The sequence below is a fragment of the Suricata suricatta genome, chromosome 8 (genome assembly GCF_006229205.1).
Source record: "Suricata suricatta isolate VVHF042 chromosome 8, meerkat_22Aug2017_6uvM2_HiC, whole genome shotgun sequence".
Taxonomy (NCBI): domain Eukaryota; kingdom Metazoa; phylum Chordata; class Mammalia; order Carnivora; family Herpestidae; genus Suricata; species Suricata suricatta.
The window spans coordinates 140,702,455-140,721,333 of NC_043707.1; the positions used below are offsets into that span (position 1 = coordinate 140,702,455).

An 18,879-nucleotide genomic window follows, 5' to 3' on the forward strand; every position below is an offset into this window, starting at 1 on the left:
GGGGGGGGGGTCTGCCCGAGGCTTCCTGAGGCACAGCCAGTCTCTCACCAATCCTGCCCCGTCCCTGCCTCTGGGACTGACCCCTTGTGCAGAGCTTGTACCCAACCTCCGTCTCGGGCTCAGCTTCCGGAGGACCCCCTCCACACCTGGGGGGGCGGGGGGATTGGAGATGGAGGCCTCGCTGCCCGCCGCAACAAGGCACAGCTGTCACTGTGGCGATCGGGCAAGAGGAGCCAGAGACCAGGCAGCCACTGCCCAGCTCCTGACGGTTGTCGGGACCTCGGCGTGCGGGTGGGGCCATCTGCACAGTCTGCCCCTGCAGGGTTTGCTCCCCCCTCCCTGCCCTCCCACCCCAGGCAACATCTGTCCCCGTCCGGACACCCACCTCCCCTCCTAGTCACCGGGCTGCCACCCAGGGTTACGCTGCAGCATAACTGGGCTGGGGAGGAGCTGGGTGTGACAGCCCAAGGACCGCAAAGGCTGAAGGGGGCGCTGGGCGGCGCTGGCAGGAGCTGGGGGCACAGGCTCGCGCTCTCTGTCTCCGGAAAAATGAATAAACCCTTAAAAACTTTTTAATTAAAAAAGAGAAAAGCAGAAAGTAATGTCATAAAAGTAAACCAAGCCACCTGACGGAGCTCCCGGGGGCCAGCGCTGGAACAATGAGAGCAAGAAATAAATCAAGTAAGATGGGGTTATAACGGTAAATTTCCATGCACGGAAGCATGTCAGCAACACAGCGAAACCACACGGACCGGAAGAACCTACTCACAAATCACATACTGATAAGGGATTCCTATGCAGAATATGTAAGGGGTCCTATAACTCGGGGCGCCTGGCTGGCTCAGTCAGTAGAGCATGTGGCACTTAATCACGGTCACGAGTTCAAGCCCCACGCTGGGCATGGAGTCTACTTTAAGAAAATACATTTAAAAAAAGAATTCCTGCAACTCAACAACAACAGAAATAACCCATTTAAAAGTGGGCAAAGGACTTGAAAAGACATTTTTCCAGAAATAGGTACACACGCGGCAAAGAAGCACATGAAACGCTGCTCAACATCACTAATCGGTAGGAAAATGCAAATCAAAACCACAGCGATCTGTCACTTCACAGCCAGCAGGCCGGCTACTATCAAAAACCAGAAAGCGACAAGCGTCAGGGAAGAAGAGGTGGAGAAATCGGGATCCTGTGCACAGTTGGTGGGAATGTGAAACGGCGAAGCTGCCATGGAAAACAGTGTGACGGCCCCTCAAAAAAGTAGACACAGAATGCCCGTACGATCCAAGGATGTACTGAAGACCACTGACAGCAGGGGCCTGAGCAGGTGTCCATACGCCCGTGTTCATAGCCGCATTATTCACAACACGTAAGAGGTGGAAACAACCCGAATGCACACCAGTGCGTGGATGGACGGATAAACAAAACAGTACGTACATATGTGATAACAAACATTATGTGCTAGCTTGATGGGGCTCAGGGCCCCCAGGCAGTGGGTAAAGCGTTACTTCTGGACGCATCTGTAACTGTGTCTCTGGAAGAGATAAGCATTTGGTTCTGTAAACTGTCCTCACCAAGGCAGGTGGGCATTGTCCAGTCTGTTTGGGCCCAAACAGAACAGAAAAGACGGAGGAAGGGCAAGTGTGCTCACCTCCTGAGCGGAACGTCCATCTTCTCCTGCCTCTCCAGCCTCAGACTCACACTGAGTCACACCACCGGCCCTCCCAGGTCGGCAGCCCGCAGAGGGCCCACGGCGGCAGGTCCTGGACTCCACAGCTGCAGGGATCAATTCCTCTAATCAACCTCCTCATCTCCATATATTTTACGTGTGTGCGCACATGCTGTTTCTCTGGAGAACCCTAATAGAATATACAATGGAATTATTATTACTCAGCTAGAAAAAGGAAGAAAGCGCTGACAGTGGCTACAACACGGATGAACCTGAAGGACACTGTCCTCCGTGAAACAAGCCAGTCACAAAGGACAAGTATTAAGAAAACATCCAGATGCCCAACAGACAGATGAAAAGATGCTCAACATCATTAGTCATCAGGGAAATACAAATCAAAACCACAATGAGATCACCTCACACCTGTCAGAATGGCTAGAATCAAAAACACAGATGGAGCCCCTGGGTGGCTCAGGGGGTTAAGCCTCCGACTTTGGCTCAAGTCATGATCTCATGGTTCATGATTCTGAGCCCCGCGCTGAGCTCTGAGCCGATAACTCAGAGCCTGGAGCTGCTTCAGATTCTGTGTCTCCCTCTCCCTCTGCCCCTCCCCCACTCATGCTCTGTCTCTCTCTCTCTCTCTCTCAAAAATAAATATTTAAACAGTTTTTTTTTTAAAAACAATAAGAAGGGGCATCTGGGTGGCTCAGTTGATTAAGTGTCTGACTTCGGCTCAGGTCATGACCTCACGGTTCATGGGTTCGACCCCCGCGTCGGGCTCTGTGCTGACAGCTCAGAACCTGGAGCCTGGTTCAGATTCTGTCTCCCTGTCTCTCTGCCCCTCCCCCAGTCATGCTCTGTCTCTCTCTGTCTCAAAAATAAACTATAAGAAAAAGTTTAAAAATAAAATTAAAAAATAAAAACCAATAAGAAATACCAGGTTGGCAAGGATGCAGAGAAAAAGGATCCCCCGTGTACTGTTGGTGGGAACGCAAGCCGGAGCGGCCGCTGTGGAGAACAGTATGGCGGCTCCTCGAAAAATTAAAAGGGGAACTACCGTATGACCCAGTAATCCCACTCCTGGGCGCTCACCCAAAGAAAATGAAAACACTAACTTGAAAAGACGTGTGCACCCTGTGTTTGTTGCAGCGTATTTACCGTAGTCAAGGTGTGCACGCGGCTCAGTCCTCTGTCACTGTGGGCGAGGAGGTGACATAGACACGTATACGTAATGGAATATCATATATTGGATATTATCCGATATGTAATATTGGAATCTTATCAATTGAGATATGTATAATGGAATATTACTCAGCCATATAAAAGAATGAAATCTTGCCATTTGCAACATGGATGGACTTAGAGGGTATTATGCTAAGTGAAATAAGTCAGAGAAAGACAAATACCACATGATTTCACTCCGGTGGAATTAAGAAACAAACAAAAAAAAATTGAACAAACCAAAAAACCAGACTCTTAAATGCAGAGAACAAACTGGCGGTTACCAGAGGGAAGACGGGTGGGGGGATGGATGAAATAGATGAAGGGGATTAAGCGCACACCTGCTGCTGTGAGCACTGAGTGTGGAGTCATCACAGGGCGCAGCTGAATGACGCCACTTACCTGAGGTCCCTGGAGGCATCCAATTTATAGAAAGTAGAGCGCGAGAGCCAGAGGGTGGGGCAGCGGGATGGGGGGTCAGTGTTTACAGGGGGCCCAGCCGCACAACCAGGTGAGCGTACTGAATGCCACAGGACTGTGCCGGTGAAGCGGGAAATTGTGTGTTAAAAACATTTGACCACAATACACATAAATATTGATGAGTCTATATTGATATAAGTGATTAATAAATAAATGGGGAGAAGAGTCACGCCTTCCGTACAGAAGAATTCCAAATAATTTATGAGCGATTCCAGCCTCACGGTGGGAGAACACAGCCCGGCCCCTCGCTGACTTCCTTCCAGAGTCTGGAAAGAGAGAACCAAGTGCTGCCCCCATCAGGTGATCAAAGTCAAGGCAGTGATGAGGCCCCCCCAACATGAGGTGCTGAGAGGGCACCGCGCCTCTGCCGGCGTCCCCTGAAGCCCACGCCCCAGTCTACTCATGAGAAGCACCAGAAAAATCGCCGCAAAGACACAATCTCCAAAATGTCTTGACCAGCACTCTTCAAACTGTCAAGGACATTAAAATAAAGAGAAATTTGGGGCGCCTGGGGGGCTCAGTCGGTTAAGTGTCTGACTTCGGCTCAGGTCAGATCTCGCGTTTGTGGATTCAAGCCCCGCGTCCGGGCTCTGGGCTGACAGCTCGAAGCCTGGAGCCTGCTTTGGATTCTGTGTCTCCTTCTCTCTCTGCCCCTCGCCCACTTGCACTCTTTCTCTCTCTGTCTCTCAAAAGTAAATAAATGTAGGGTGCCTGGGTGGCTCAGTCGGTTAAGCCTCCGACTTTGGCTCAGGTCAGATCTCACAGTCGTGGGTTCGAGCCCCGCGTCAGGCTCTGTGCTGACAGCTAGCTCAGAGCCTGGAGCCTGCTTCTGGTTCTGTGGCTCCTTCTCACCCTGCCCCTCCCCCTCTCATGCTCTGTCTCTCTCTGTATCAAAAATAAATAAAACATTTAAACAAATTTAAAAAAAAACAAGGAAATCTGAATAAAGTATGGACCTTAGTTAATAATATGCAAATCCTGGTCGTGACAGAGTCAAATGTATCATCATTCTAGTAAGATGTTCCTAACATAGGTGAGAGTGTGAAGTGCATGGGAACCCCATACTCTCAGCAATTTTCCCGTAAACCTAAAACTATTCTAAAAATAAAATTTATTTTATTTTTATAATTTTTAATGTTTATTTATTTTTGAGGAGAGAGAGTGCAAGCAGGGGAGGGGCTGAAAGAAGGGGAGACACAGAATCCTAAGCAGGCTCCAGGCTCTGAGCTGTCAGCAGAGCCTGATGCAGGGCTTGAATCTACAAACCGTGAGATCATGACCTGAGCTGAAGATTGACGCTTACCGACTGAGCCACCCAGGCACCCCAAAATAAAGTTTATTTTAAAAAAGAAATCCAGGGGCTCCTGGGTGGCTGTCGGTTAAGCCTCTGGCTTCGGCTCAGGTCAGATCTCACGTTCGTGGGTTCGAGCCCCGCGTCGGGCTCTGTGCTGACAGCTAGCTCAGAGCCTGGAGCCTGCTTCCAGTTCTGTGTCTCCTTCTCTCTCTGCCCCTCCCCCTCTCATGCTCTGTCTCTCTCAGTATCAAAAAAAAAAAAAAAGATAAAAAAGAAATCCAAATACATCAATAATCAAAATAATGCATTTAAAACAATCGCCACATAAACCGCAGTCTGTCAGACTCGATATAAACAGGCCCAGCTGCTTTCGGTTCACAGGACACAACCTTCAGAGCGAGGTTGCAGGAAGACGGGCGGGGCGGGTGGCTGCACCCTGGCTGACCGGGCGGCAGGGGCTGCAGGGCTGCAGCTCCCCTCCGGGGGGCGCGTCTGGGGCCGAGAGCCCCGCGCTTGGCACGCGTGCTGGGTCTGGGGACGCAGCCCCAGAACATCCTTCTCCAGCCACCCCCTGGGTCTGAATATCGACCACTTATTGGTCCACAAGGAAGTCTCCACACTCAAGACCAACAGCAACCTGACCGCTTTTTGACTACCGAGATTCCGATTAATTTCGAAATCAAGACGAGAGGAAACAGCCAGAGGAGTGACAGGGGGTTGTTTCTGCTAAGGGTATGGGCGGGGGAGGCGCACAAGTTTGTCTCGAAACAAACCAAGGCTATTGCTGATCTCTTCCGGGAGAATGCCAGCCCCGGGGTCCAGTGCCCCCGCGACCTCCGAGACCCGGCTTCCCCCAGCCGAGGCCCGCCCCTCAGCCTAGGCCCCCCCGGGGCCTGTCACTCGACTCTGGCCCCGCCCCCGACCCCAGCCCGTCACTCAGCGCAGGCCACGCCCCCTGCCGGCCCCTCGGCTTCGGCCCCGCCCCGCCCATGCCCTGCTTGTCATTCAGCGCAGGTCCCGCCCCCGGCCGGCCTTTGGGCCTCGGCCCCGGTCTCCCGGCGCCGGCCCCTCCACCAGTACGCTGCTCTGCCTCGGAGTCGCCTCGGCCGCGCCCTGCCCCGTCACTCAGACCAGGTCCCTTCCCCGGCCTCCATCCCTTCCTTCCTGCGGCGCTGGCTCCGCCCCCGGTCGGCAGCTCGGCCCCGCCCCCGGCCGCACCCTTTCCCATCACTCAACGCAGGCCCCCCACCACCAGCCCGTCACTCGGCTCTGGCCCCGCCCCTATGGGCTGCTCAGCCTCGGCCCCGCCCCCCGGCCGCACCCTGTCCGTCACTCGGCCTCGTCCCAGGCCCCGGCCCCGCCCCGTCCCTTGGCCGGCCCTCGGCACCCGCCGGAAGCAGCGAGGCTGGCGGCGTCTCCAAACGTGAGCACCAGGCGGCGCTCGTGAGCCGCGCGGAGCCCGACGGGCCGCGATTCCCTGCTGGAGGCGTTTGGGGTCTCGGGTCAGACGTCCCCGCGTTAGAACTGGGCCAAGGTCGTCCCCTAGGCCGCTAGCGCATGCCGCTCTCTACCCCTCGTCTCAAAATCGCATCATCGAAGCTTCATTTTTGGATCCGACAATCGCCAGGGGAAAAATAGACATAAACATCCCTTTCGTTCACCCCTAAGGTGGGGCCCACAGGAGGCGGGCAGTGGGACAGGGCACAGGCTGTGGGAAAGTGGAGTCTTCGGCTGGCTGTCTTGGACTGACCTCCGACCTGTGCAGGCCCCCAAATAAGCCCTTGAGGAGGCGGTCGGATGGGCCCGCCCCTTGGCCTTGGCGTCCTGGGACACTGCCTGGCTGCTGTGTGACCCGTCCTAACCCTGGGGGGGCTCAGCTGGGGTCTGGAAGCCCTGTGCTTGGTGCCCCTGCTCCTCCCACGCGCTCTGAGGCTTTTACTGCTCCCCTTCGGTCTTGTTTGCACGTGAACATACCAAGGACACTGCATCCAAAGCTAAAAGAGGTTTTAAATGCACCAAGAGCCTCTTGGGGCACCCGGGGGGCTGGGTTGGTTGAACATTTGCCTTTGATTTCAGTTTGTAGGATCAAGGCCTGAGTTGGGCGCTGCGCTGAGTGTGGAGCCTGCTTGGGATTCTCTCTCCCCCTGCCCTTCCCTGCTCATGCTCTCTTTCAAAATAATAGACTTTAAGAAATATATATTGAAGGGGCGCCTAGGTGGCTTAGTGAGTTCAGCATCTGATTCTTGAGTTCAGCTCAAGTTACGATCTCACGGTTATTGAGCCCTGCAGCAGGCTCTGCACTGACAGCTGGGAGCCGGCTCTCTTTCCTTCTCTCTCTGCTCCTCCCCCACCTGTGTGCACACTCTTGCTCTCTTGCTCTCTCTCTCTCTCTCTCTCTCTCTCACCAAAACAAATGTAAAAAACAGAAATAGACATATGTATACATATATAAAGCCTTAGACTTCTTCACTGGAGTTCCAGTGGGCCCGGCAGTGGGGGGAGGGGGCAGGAGCCTGGAGGTCTGCCCTACACGGAGGGGAAACAGGCTCAGGGTGAAGTCCCTTGCAGACGGGGGGCCCCTACCCGGCCTCTCCATATAGCTTAGCCCAAGGCAGCACCCATGGCCTGTGGGGCACTGCCAGGCGGCAGGGGCGGACACCCCTGGCCCTGGCCTCAGTCTTGCCCCAGGTGGTGCCTGGTCAGGGGTGACGCCCAGCCCCTCGCCCTGCACCCTCTTCGAGAGCTTCCTCCCCACTGTGTCTCTCAGAAGTCTGGTCACCAAAGTGCCCACCCAAGGTCTAGGCCTCACAGCCACCAGGGGCAGCTGGATGGGCAATGGGGGGAGACAGACAGGCCCTTATAAGTGTGACGCAGCAGGCTGAGCCACTTCCCCCCAGGGCACTCCAGAGCAGGCCTGGGCATGAGACTAGGGTAAATGCCCAGGGGAATAGTGAGGCCCAGCAGGTCCCTGACAGACGTCACAGCGAGAGCCCCAGGGCCCCTGGCACCAGGCAGCTGCCCAACGTGCCTAGCCACACCTGCTGGTTTCCAAAACACCCCGTGCCTGCAGGCCCAGCCTCCCCAGGAGGGGCAGCCCCGGGAGGGTGCTCCTGACTCCTGGCAGCACCCCTGCTGCTTGGGGTCCCCGCCCCCGACTTCCTTATCCACCGCCTCAGGTCCCACGTCCCCCAGTCTCTGACACCCCTGCCCTTGCACACCACCTTCTCCAAGCCGCGAGGCCCCCAGAGCCCGCCCTGCCTCTCAGCCCCCGTCCATGAGCACCTTGCATCACCTCCCATGTGGGGAAGGGGGGGCTGGGCCTCAGGGACAGGATTCTTAACAAACAGCCTCAGGCCCCAAGGGTACTCCTGAGTTGAGCTGAGGCCAGCTGCCCAGCCTTGCAGGGCTGAGACCCTGAGGGCTGGGAGACGGCGTGCTGCAGGGGCCAGGCACAGGGGCAGTTTCGGTCCCCATGGCCGCTGCCTTCCCCAGGGCACATGGTGCCTGGCCTGATGTAAAGAGCCCACTTGACTTGGAGCAGAGCCTAGTGGCCAAGAGCAAGTGGGGGACAGAAGAGTGTGGGGACCCAGTGACCCCCGTTGCCGCTCCAGCCCACACCAAACTGCAGATACCCCCGTAGGCCCCCCAGCTCCCACCTTCGCTTCAGAAGATGGTTTGGGGGTTCTGGCTGTTGGGGCTGCCCTTGCGTCCTGGTTAGAGGTCCCGGGGCAATCCTGTCGTCCTGACGGTGGGACTCACATGCGGGGCGAGAGAGCGGCCTGAGAGATGACCTGCTTGGCAGGCAGGAGGGACCAGGGCCACTGTGTCAACCCCAAAGGTGGGGAAGGGAAAGAGAAGACCCAGGGTGAGGTCGAACGGGACTGACTGGGAGGAAGGGGGCCCAGTGGGAACTGGGGGCGGAGGGCCCTCCAGGGGGCGAGGCCCCACCCTGGCCTGCGCAGCGGCAGATCCTTTACCCAGGCCCCTCCAGGTTCTGCTCTGGGTCGGGAAGGGTCTCTGCTCCGCGGACAGCCCCAAACACAAGGACCAGGAAATAAGAACCATAGGCCAAGAAGCGGAAAAGGGCCGTGGTGTTGGGGTGAGGCAGGTTCCCGCACTGGGGGGCTTGTGGGGGAGGAGGGTGCCGGGGAAAAACTGACGCCCCTTCCCGCTGAAGCGCCCCCAGACCTGGCCTCCCTCCTGGCTGAGCTCACACACACGCGTCTCTGCCAGGCCAGCTCTGGGGCCCTGCAGCCACCCCGGGTCATCCCTGGGACCCGACCCCATGCTGATCCCTGGCTTCCCTGGGCACAACACCTTTTGGTCTGCAAAGCCCCTACTTCTCCCTGGGGCCCTCTTCCTTGTCACCCCTCCCCCCTTGAGGGGACACGGGCAGCCCAGAGACGGCCTTGGCCCTTCACTGGGCCTCCGTGTCCCCTACCCACTTTTCCACCCAACATCTGTAAGCATCTCAGGCCCCGAAGGTCCAACACACCGCACACTCTCCCATCAGCGCCCCCCCGGCTGCCCCTCCCCACCCCACCCTCCCAGCTCACCTCCACCTCCTCAGACACCCTGGCATCACCCTGGCCCCATCCACGCCCTGATTACTGAGCAACCACAGGCTCCTCACCTCAGGATCCGTGGCCGTGTCCAGCCATCCAGCCCGTCTTGCTACCCTCCACAGAGCCCTCACCCCAGGCAGCCAGAGGGGCCCTGCCCCTGTTCAGACACTCCCCACCAGGGGTTCCATTTACTGTCCCCAAGGACTAGTCAGCCTCGCTGCCCAAATGGAGCTGACCACCTCCGAATGGCAAAGACACTGAGATACCCTCTTTAGCTGTCTCTTCTCTGAGTTTATCTTTTTTTTTAATGTTTTTTTATTTATTTTTGATACAGAGAGAGACAGAGCATGAGAGGGGGAGGGGCAGAGAGAGAAGGAGACACAGAATCCGAAGCAGGCTCCAGGCTCCGAGCCAGCTGTCTGCACAGAGCCTGACGCGGGGCTCGAACCCACGATTGTGAGATCTGACCTGAGCCGAAGCCGGAGGCTTAACCGACTGAGCCACCCAGGCGCCCCGAGTTTATCTTTTTTAAGGAGTAGCTGATAAATGCCAATGGCCTTTTTTTTCTCCCAGAGAAAGAAAATTAGTTCCTCAAATTCCTATGGAATTGCAAGGGATTCCAAATAGCCCAAATAATCTTGAGAAAGAACAGAGTTCTCTAATTTAAAACTTATACAGGGGCACCTGGCTGGCTCAGTCCATGGACCACGCGACTCCTAATCTTGGGGTCGGGAGTTCGAGCCTCACGCTGGGCATAGAGATTGTTTAAAATAAAATAAAATTCTCCCCTTGGCCTTCCTGTGTCCTCCACGTATGGCCGGGAGTGAGCACTGACCCAGGACACTCCATTCGTGGGCTCCGGAACATTTCAGGCATAAGACCCACGAATCAGAGCTTCATTTGGGGTGCCTGGCTGGCTCAGTTGATGGGCTGTGTGACTGACTCTTCATCTCAGGGTTGTAAGTTTGAGCCCTGTAGTGGGTGTAGGATTACTTAAAAATAAAGAAAAGGGGTGCCTGTGTGGCTCAGTCAGTTAAGCATCCAACTCTGGATTTCAGTTCAGTTCATGATCTCAGGGTCGGGAGATCAAGCCCCAGGTCAGGCTCCACACTGACAGCATGGGTCCTCCTTGGGATTATCTCTCTACCTCTCTTTCTCTCTGCCCCTCTCTTTCTCTTTCTCAAAATAAATAAGTAAGCTTCTAAAAATTAAATAAATAATTAGAATTTTAAAATCTTAAAATAAAAGCACACAAAGTTACAGTGACTGAAATGTGTAATATTGGAACATAGATGATGGTCGTTTAGATAAGTGGGATGCAATGGAGAGCCCAGGAAGGACGCCCACATGTCTCGTCAGTGGGTTTTCAACAAGGGTGCTGAGACCATTCAACGGGGAGAGGACAGTCTTCAACCAATGGTTCTGGGAACACTGGACGTCTACATGCAAAAGAATGAAGTTGGACCCCTACCTCACACCACATATGATAATTATCTCCAAATGGATCAGAGTCCTAAATGTAAGAGTTAAAACTACAAAACTCAGGGGCACCTGGGTGGCTCAGTCAGTTGAGTGTCCAACCTTGGCTCAGGTCATGACCTTGCAGTTGGTGAGTTCAAGCCCCACATTGGGCTCATTGCTGTCAGTGCAGGGCCCACTTCAGGACCTCTGTCCCCCTCTTTCTCTTCCCCTCCCCTGCTCACACTCTCTCTCCCTCAAAAATAATCATTAAAAAACTATAAAATTCTTAGAAGAAAACACAGGAGTAAATCTTCATAATCTTTTTTTAAAGACTTATTTTTTTAATGTTTTTTTATTTATTTTTGAGAGACGGAGAGAGACAGTGCGCGCAGGGGAGGGTCAGAGAGAGAGATACAGAATCTGAATCAGGCTCCAGGCTCTGAACTGTCAGTAGAGAGCCCGATATGGGGCCCGAACCCACAAACCGTGAGATCCTGACCTGAGCCAAAGACAGACACCTAACCGACTGAGCCACCCAGGCGCCCCCATAATCTAAGATTTGACAATAGTTCCTTAGATGTGACATCAAAAACACCATAACCAAGAAACAAAAAGGAAAAAGAGATAAATTGGACTCTATTAAAATAAAATCTTTTGTGTATCACATGACACTACCAACAGACGGAAAAAACAACAGAACAGGAGAAAATATTTGCAAACCATAAATCAGATAAGGGTCTAGTGTCTAGAATATGTAAAGAACTCTTACAATCAACAACCACAGTAAAAGTTCAAAAAAAGGAAAGCAGGGTGCCTGGGCGGCTCAGTCAGTTAAGCATCTGACACTGGCTCAGGTCATGATTTCACATTCATGGGTTCAAGCCCCACGTTGAGCTCTGTGCTGACAGCTCAGAGCCTGGAGCTGCTGCGGATTCTGTGTCTCCTTCTCTCTCTCTGTCCCTCCCCTGCCCACGCTTTGCCTCTCTTTCTCTCTCAAAAATAAATAAACATTTTTGAAAAAGGCATAGATCTAGAAGAGACATTTCTTCAAAGAAGATATCCACACGGCCACTAGGCACACAAAAAGAAGTTGAACATCATTCTTCACTAGGGAAATGCACATCAGACCACAAGGGGAGAGCACCTCACAGCCAGTAGCACAGCTAGAATCAAAAAGGCAGACAGTGACAGGTGTTGGCAAGGGTGCGGAGCATTTGGAACCCTGGTGTCGTGGGCTGGGAGTGTGAAAGCGTTCAGCTGCTGTAGGAAATAGTTTGCTGGTTCCTCGGGACAGGCAGAAAGCTTGGCGTGACCCCGCAGCGCCACTGCTGGATAAATACCTTCGATTACCTAAAAACAGGTGTTCAAACAGAAACGTGGACACTAACGTTCACGGCAGCTCTAATCACCATGGCCAGAAAGTGCCAACAGCCCAGAGGCCCGCCCGCGGGTGGACGGAGAGACCGAGTGGCGCGGCGGTGCCCTGGGGGACTGGGCCACGGGGAGCCGTGGCGCGCCGACCGCTACAGCGCGGCCGGACCTCTGGCGAAGCCACACGCGGAAGGTCTTGGGGGACGTGGCTCGGCTCCCAGGAAGGACTTGCAGCAGCGGCAGGTCTGTGGCTGTAGGAGGCAGACGAGGCGCTGAGGGGACGGAATGGGAAGTGCCAACTTAATGGGCACGGGCTTCCTTCTGGGCTGATGACAGTGTTCTGGAATGAGGTGACGGCCGCAGCAGTAACGGGAGCTTACGCGATGCCCATCAGCTGTACGCTTCAATAGGGTCTAACTGGTACATTTTATGTGAAGTGTATTTTAACGTGATTTAAAACAAAAAGCCAATGTGGCCAAACCCTATGTAGGGGAGTACCTGAGGGTCTCCCCATCTGGTTAGGGGAAGAGAGGGTGCCCTGTGAGCAAGAGTTCTTCACGGAGACCTGTGCCAGGGGCTGAGCTGGGGGAGGGGTGGGAACAGGTGTGCCTGGGCTGTGGTGCTGATCCCCGCCCCCTCAGGGGAGGGGCTGTGTTGGGGGGTCTTTTTGTTGGAGAGGACAGTCCTTCCTCAGAGACAGTTCTGCCTGAGAAGAAGACAAAAGGCAATTCACGATAACCAGGATCCAGGCCAGGAGGAAAGGGTCACTCTAGCCAGGCGTCCAGGGGCCAGGGTGCACCACTGCGTCAAAACCCAGGCTGCATGGGTGGCAGATGCGGCCTGGCGGTCTGTGGAGGAGGTGGCATGTAACTGGGCACAGTTCGGTAGGTGATGCGGCGCGGCCTGTGACGGAGCCCGGCGAGGGGGTGCTCTGGACCCACACGCCTTCCCTCTGTGCCCCGTCTGCTTCCCCAGCCTCAGGGAAGGCTGCTTGGCGGCTGCCCGAGACAGGGCCGCAGGTTCAGGTAGGCTTGGTGGGCACCCCCAGACGCTGGCCGCCCACCCCCCTCCTGCCTGCTGGCACCACAGGTACAAGCTGTTTACCTGGCAGGTGCTGGTGGAGCTGAGGCCCAGGGCGCCGTCCGTGGGGAGATGATCCCCCAGAAGGGACAGGGTGCCCCCTCCCCCAGGCAGGGCACCGGTAGTGGCAGGCGGGCGAGTGGAGACCAGCCCCCTCCCATTTCCCTGGATAAGTTCCTGTGATCCCTCACACACCTCCATCGGCCCCCGCTCGTGTCTGCGGCAGGAACTAGGCGAGGGGGTAGTGTGCAGGCTGCCCCCGCTCTGGAGGAGGGGTGTCGGGCTAGTCACCCTGCACGGACCTGCAGCCTATCAAGCCAGTGTGGCCTACTTAGTATGTGCAACACTGCGGCTATGTCCCCACTGCCTGGCCTCAGGGACACCCCCCCCACCCCCCCCAAGCATCCTCAGGCCTCTTGTGGCAACTCAAGACAGGAGGTTTGGGAAGGCCAGGCCGAGGGGGGTGTGCCCAGAATCCCAATGCCTGGCTGAGGCAGCGGCCACCCCCAGACCCCCATCCGGCAGGTCCCTTCTCCCAAACCCCGTCCATTCTGGGCATCCCTTCTTTCACCTGATCATGGGTGTGAGGGTCTGGGTGCGGCCTCTCTGACCCTAGTCTCTTCCTAGTCTGCATCACATCCTCTTGGACTCTGGCAAGTGCTCCCAGCCCTGGCCCAGGATGCCATCCCAGGATGCCCCGGGGCATGGCTGGCAGCTGCGGTCCCGGGCTGGGCCAGCTGGTGACTGCCGAGCTTTCTGCAGGCAGCTGGGGGAAGGCCTTGGGGAACAACAGGGGCCTCCTTGCCAAGGGAGCCACGCAGGCCAGGACGGGAAAAGTAGCTGGGCTGGGGGGGAGCCCTGGCTGTCCCCCGGGACGTCCTTGATGCCGCTGCTCCGGGAGACCCTAGAGGCTGCTTTGGGGTTGGGGGCAGAGCAGCCAAGGAAGCCGGGCTGTGTCCCCAGCATGCATTTCCAGGACAGGCCAGGCCAGGGGCGGGGGCAGACGGGCCTGGGCCAGGAGGAGCCAGGAACTGGGGCCTCTGCAGGCCTTGAACCCCAAACCAGCAGAGGCTTCCTTTGTAAGTAGCTCAGCTGTTGCCCAAACCCTGCTTTCGGCCACGAGGCAGGTAAGGACCCCTGTTTTCCTCTGTCCAGAAGCCCTCCTGGTGACAGCACTGCCTTTGCTCTGGGTGCTGCCTGCTGTCCCAACGGCTGCACAAACTGTGGCCCTTCCATCCCTGCCCCCAGGGCTACACGAATGTGAGCCAGGCCCTTCAGAACCTTCCTGAGGTCAACACACAGGTGTCTCAGTCTTGGGAGCGCCGTGGCTGCTAAGCTGGAGACGTAGGAAGTCAAGCCTTAGCAGCCACAGTCTCTCTCGGGCAGAGAGAGAGAAAAGGAGGCGCCAGAGCTGAGGGAGTGGGTCCAGGAGGGGAGCCCCGAGAGCCTGACCGGGCGCCTGGGTCCATGAACACCTGAAGCCCAGACATCTACTCATAGACACATCCCCTGAGGGAGCCAATTGCCGCTTTTCACATCAACTGGTTTAAGCTTTGGCTACTGCTCCCCCAAGCCTGACTGAGCTCCCCCAGCACGTGTACACTTAGTGCACATCTGTGGGGACACACGTTTCTGGGGTACATGTGCGGGACTCTGCTCTCCTCCATAATGATCACAGTTTTCTCTGTTAGAGGGGTTTATATTTTCAATGAAAGGTGTCTCACTCCACCAACAACACAGAAAACCTCTGTTTGGGCTTACCTGTGGCAGCCAGGGCCCCGGATGGAGCCAGGCCCTCCCTTCAAGCATCCATATCAGGGTGGACCTGTGGTCAGGGACCTGAGTCTTCTTGGCACCTGTGGACACCTGGGGCCGTGTCTGCTGAGAGAAGGAGGGAGGGGCGGGCTTCCTCATGCTCCTGACCCCGTTCTGTCACCAGGCCCTGCCTCCGGCAGCCTGCAGACCAAACTGGCACTTCTGGATTACCTACATTCTGCACTTCTTTCTCCCGGCCTTGTCCCAGTCTGTCCTCCGGGGCCAGGGGCCAGGGTGGCCAACTAGAAGGGATGGCTTTGTGGTGGAGGAACAGACAGTGCTCCGCAGGAAGGGAGTCCCGGAGACCCCTCACAGCCGGGCTTGGAGCCTGGCCCCTGAGCTCGGGTCCTGGTCACGTGCACAGATTGTGTGAATAATTCACATTTAAAAAGACCTACTTTCCGGTCAGACAATTTCCTGCTAAAGAGCACAGGGGCGGGGGCACCGAGCACCGCAGTCGCACACCCCAGGTTCTTGGTGAAGGCTGGGCACCGAGCCAGACCCCAGGCCAGCTGCTTTCACGCTCGGGCCCTGCTCAGTCCTGCAGCCACCAGGCTGGCCCTGCCAAGGGCGGGGTGCGGCTGACGGGCGCGGCTGCGGACTCAGGACCTCAGACTGATCTCTAAGCCACTTATCTAGAGAAGGAGGGAGTGTCACCAGGAAATCAGGAGAAGCCTAAGTTCTTGGCCAGCTGGGCACAAATTCTCCTGCCAGTGGCAGCAGGGCCACCATGAGCCCTGATTTATGCCCCACGGAGGAGGGTGCTGGAAGCAGATAGGGCCCCCGAACTGCAGAAGGCCAGGGCAGAAGGGGGGGAGGGGAGGGGAGAGAGGGCAGGCTCCCCAGAGTGTGCTTCCTACACTCGAGGTGGAAAAGGCTCTGGCTGGAAGCTAGAAGCTCTTTGGTTCCTGAACGCTGACCGGGGCAGGCGTCCTTAGGGCAAGAGGGCTCCGCTCCCTGGGGACTCGAGGGGGAAGAAGGGCCCTGGGCCCCTGTGATTGTACTCTGTGAAGGGGGCTGAGGCCCTGGGCTGTGAACTGAGGCCCTGCGCTGTGAACTGGATCTGGGAATGAGGACCCAGGACTCTCCTCCTTTCTTCCTGCCTTCCCCTCAACTTTGCCCTCGCACTCATCCATAAACCTACACAGAAGGAAGATTCCAGGCCTGGGCCCCAGGGCAAGTTCCAGGGAAGGGCTTGCCCTACCCTGCAGGCCTTCAGGTTAGCTGGGGCTCCATGTCTACACCCAGATCCTCACGGCTGGTGCAGGCACTGGCCTGGTGTCTTCATGTGTGGCCTTGCTCTGTGGCCTTGGTGTAACTGGGGATGGGCCCAATCAGGCTTGCGGTGGCCTGTGGGATGGGAGAGCTCTGAGCCAGCCCTGCCAGCGTCCCTGCTGCCCCGTCAGGCCTGCAGCCTGGTGCCCACCACGGACCTTGGGCAGGCATGAAGGGATCCGGCTGGTGGGGTGGTATTTCTGAGGGTCCCCACGCCTCCTCCCATCCCCAAAGGGGTACTCAGGTCTCCGCAGAGACCACTCACTCTCTTGCCCATTTCCTTCTACTCTGGTGCTGGCCCTACCACCCTCACACACCCTTCCTCCTTCTCCTCTTCCTTTCCCCCTCCTTTCTTGCCTCATTTTCCTCTTCTTCCTCCACATTTCCACTTTTCTAAGTCCTGGACCTAGGTGGCACTGACGGCTGGCATCAGACCTGCTGGATTCAGAGGAAGGTCTGACCCTGGGTCTCCGGCCTTAGGTCCATTGCTCCTGGGATGCACCTGCCAAAGCCCAGGACACTCATTTTTTTTTTTTTTTTAATTTATCTCTGAGAGACAGACACAGCGTGAGCAGGGGAGGGTCAGAGAGGGAGGTATAGAATCTGAAGCAGGCTCCAGGCTCTGAGCTAGCTGTCAGCACAAAGCCTGATGTGGGGCTTGAACCCACAAACCGTGACCTCATGACCTGAGACGAAGTCGGACGCTCAACCGACTGAGTCACCCAGGCGCCCCACCAGGACACTCATCTTTCCGACTTGGCATCACGCACCTCTCCTCTGGAGCAGTGGGGAATGCCGCAGAGTCCCCAGCGCCTTGTCCTGGACACAGTGACCATTTGGCTTCAGCCCTCCTCACTTCTCTGACCCTCTGGTCCTCATGCTGAGTCTTGTCCCTCTCATTCAGAACACAGAGCATCACCCATCCCATAAGCATTCCCGGAGGACCCACTGTGCGCCTCGTGCCCTACTTGTCAGGTAGAGCAGTGGGCAAGGAGTCACAGGGCCATCTTCAGCTGGGGAGACGGGCAAGGAGAAAGCAGCCCACAAATGCATCATGTGAGGGCTCAGGAAGGAGAGCTCTGAAGAGAAATGGAGCCAACAAGCCACTGGGGAAGGACAAAGGGGCAGAGACTGGGGGAGACCTCTCTGTGGAGGTGACTGGAGGTTATGAGGGAGACCACAGCGCCACAAGGGCAAAAGGTCAGAGAGTGGATGTGGTGACCTGTATGTTTAAGGAGCACAGAGGAGTCAGAGTGCTGAACAGCAAGGGCAGAGGAACCTGGACGTTGTGGGAGGGGCAATGGGAACTGTCATGTCTGCTGAGCAAGGTGGGCATCCCTGCTGGCGTGGGGACTGTGGTGACCCAGTGGAGGTCAGAGCCTGTGTGGGTGAGGAGGGTGGGGTGGCAGCAATCATGGGAGATTGGTTACATTGGGGGGGTGCTTCACGTGTGTGTGCACATACATGTGTGCTTGTGCATACACACACCCGCTAGCCCCTGCTGTCGAAGCAATGGCACTCCAGCAGCAGCGAGCACACCTGCAGCCCTGAGCCTGGTTTCTACACACCATTCCCCACCAAGAGGGACCAGGACTTCTTGCAGAAATGGCTGAGTCAGGGCTGGGCAGGGAGGGTCTGAATTGAACCCAGAGCATCCTGTGCCAGGCGCAGAGGAAGGGCTCCGAGAAGGATGGGGACATGCTTGAATGCTGATAGGAAGGCCCCACAGAGAGGGAGGGGGAGGGAGGGGGAGCGCAGCCCACACCTGGCGGGGAAGGGATGGGTTCCTGCGGGAGGGGTACTCACAGTTTGGAGGAGCAGCGCCCGCAGCCGGAGGCGGCGGGTGATTAGGGTCCGGGACTGCGGGCTCTGCAGGGAGGAGGCCCGTGGGCACATGGTTGTTGCAACTGGGGAGCAGGGGTCAGCTGGAAAGAAAGAGGTGGTGGTGGGGTGCTGTTCCACTGACTTTCCTGGGGGTGTCCACAGGCTGCGCACAGATGACTCATGTCGTCCTCCTTCCTGACCCCACCCCAGGGGCTTCGTTTCTCAGTGGCATTCGCAGAGGTCAACCATCTGTTTCCCTCCTGACACTCTTTTCCATTGTCACACCTCCCTGCCCAGGCGGCCATTCCCAAGTGCCTTGGGCTTGACCTCCCGAGGCCAAATTGCCCACACCTGCCTAAGCTTACACGAGCCCCACTGGCACGTCCACCGGGTGGCGAGGGTCCACTCCCGGTCTAGTGGAGAGGCTGGGCATCTCCAGAGGCGGACCAGGTTGAGCATGGGTCCCTCTGGGATTTGGTCAGCTCGGTTGCACCCCAGGCCCGAGGGCTGGCGTGGGTTGGATGTGAGCACACGTAGGTTCCCATGGAGAGTGCACATGTGGGGTGCCAAACACGGTGCAGAGCACAGGTGCTGGGTACAGAATGCCAGGCGGAGGTACTGGGCACGTGTTCGGGCTGCGTGCATGGGACACGGGGTGCGGGGTCCAGAGAGTCCCCGCTCCGGTCCTGCGGCCTCCACCCACATCCACTTGGCGGGGAAGCGAGCGGGTCGGCGGCAGGCAGGCCCAAGCTAGCGCAGGGCGCCCCGCGCGGTCCCTGGGCGAGGGGCAGACCCGGCCTGGGGTCCTCCCGAAGCGGGTTCCCGTA

General features: G+C 56.9%; 1 protein-coding gene across 1 annotated transcript in view; it reads right to left on the bottom strand.

Moving 5' to 3' along the window:
* The window catches only part of CALML6 (calmodulin like 6), a 5,117-nt gene extending 3,222 nt beyond the window's left edge, over window positions 1-1,895 (bottom strand). The window contains exon 1 of the mRNA XM_029949070.1: window positions 1,649-1,895. The gene's annotated coding sequence lies outside the window, so the exon portion shown is untranslated. The remainder of the gene's footprint in view (window positions 1-1,648) is intronic.
* Window positions 1,896-18,879: the final 16,984 nt, after the last annotated feature.